Source organism: Hibiscus syriacus, unplaced genomic scaffold (assembly GCF_006381635.1).
Source record: "Hibiscus syriacus cultivar Baekdansim isolate YM2019G1 unplaced genomic scaffold, ASM638163v2 tig00112508_pilon, whole genome shotgun sequence".
NCBI lineage: Eukaryota > Viridiplantae > Streptophyta > Magnoliopsida > Malvales > Malvaceae > Hibiscus > Hibiscus syriacus.
In genome coordinates, this window is record NW_024063352.1 from 278419 (window position 1) to 280318 (window position 1900).

Here is a 1900-nt window from a genome sequence, read left to right on the forward strand (position 1 = left end):
ACCAAATTGACAGCTTTAAAATCCATGACCCTACACTCATTAACCATAAATCGGCCTTCCCTGAAATCTGGAAACCATCATGGTGGTCTGGCAACCATAGATGTAGCTAAACTTCCCAAAGTCCTCTTTCATCCTTTTTAAATCCAATAAAACCAGAACCAAGAAACAAATAGACTCCTAAGGCCATCTCCAGCCCTCATCTCTACTCTACAGCATCTCGATCTCTACTCTAAAGATGAAACAATAATTCATCTCCAACATTATCTCTACATTACCACCAACTCTACTTTATTCATAATATTTAAATATTATAATATTGATTTTGCAAATATAAAATAAAACATATACATTTCTAATAAATATCAAGATAAAAATCATAAATAAAACATTCATAAATAACATTACGAAAATACAAATAAATAAGAAAATTACAATTCATAATAATAATGGGAAAAAACATAAGTTACATAATTATATATTTTAATTCTCTGAATTAGAATATTCATTCCACAAATGCTCAATTAGTGCATTTCGTAGAGCAAAATGAGCATTTGCATCTTTGATTTATCTAAATCGGGTAAGGAATTCTTGAAATTAAGTCTCCTCATCTTCAATAAATTCGACATTCGAAGGCAGTGCATCTCTTTCTTCTACAATTGGAGAATTAAGATCTCGTTCATCCTCGATTATCATATTATGCATTATTATGCAAACAGTCATAATATCTTTCAAATCATTTTTGCTCCAAAAACGTGTTGGATTTACCACAATTGCAAATCAACTTTGAAAAACTCCAAATGCACGTTTGACATCTTTTCGACATGCTTCTTGTTTTGTCGCAAAATATTTCTTTTTGGGACCAATTGGCTCATGGATAGTTTTCCAAGAGTCACCCATTTGGGGTATATACCATCAGCTAGATAATACCCCATATTGTACTCTTTTCCACAAATAACATAATGTGCAGGAGGAGCAATACCTCTAGCAAGGTTAGAGAAAAGGTTAGACGTCTCCAACACATTAATATCATTGTTGGCCCCTGGCATCCCAAAATATGCATGTCATATCCAAAAATCATGATCAGCTACAGCTTCAAGAATAATTGTTGGAGATCCACTTCGGCCAGCATATTGTCTCGTCCAAGCTGTTAGACAATTATTTCATCTTCAGTGCATGCAATCGAGACTTCCTAACATTCCTGGAAAACCACGTTGCTGACAAATATAAAGTAATCTAGCAACATCATCAGCAGTGAGTGATCTTAAATATTGTTCTCCAAATACCTCTCGAACAGCACGGCAAAATCTCTTGACACATTCAATTGTTGTAGACTCTCCAATTTTGATGTACTCGTCAGTTGCATCTGCCGGAGTTGCATATGCTAGTATACGAAATGCAACTGTTATTTTTTGTAAAATAGACAAGCCCACTTTCCCAACTGCATCCCTTCGCTGCAGAAAATAAAGATGATGTTCTTTGATAGCAGTAACAATGCGCAAGAATAAATTCCACGACATTCGATAACGTCAACGAAATTGTTCTTCATTGTATGTTGGATTTTCTGAAAAATAGTCGTTGAAGAGGTTGGCTGCTTCTACTTCTCGATCATGAAAGATTCTTCTTTGGCCTAGAACTGAGCCCTCATGAGTACGTCTAGTGCGTAGTCCTTCACCTAGCATAAGACAACGACCACTTTCTATGTGATCAACAATTATTTGATGCTCTCCATCGCACTCATCTATTATGGATTTTAACCTATTATTGGGTGATTTTGAAGGAGAAGAAGAAGAAGAAGAAGAATCATAATTCATTTTTTTAACTGAGAGACAATTATGATAATAAGAAAATGAGTTTGGAAGTGATGAAATGGTTAGAGCATATGTTGGTATTTATAAACACG

General features: G+C 34.6%; 1 pseudogene; it reads right to left on the reverse strand.

Moving 5' to 3' along the window:
* Positions 1–564: 564 nt before the first annotated feature.
* LOC120181110 lies at positions 565–1679 on the reverse strand (annotated as a pseudogene).
* Positions 1680–1900: the final 221 nt, after the last annotated feature.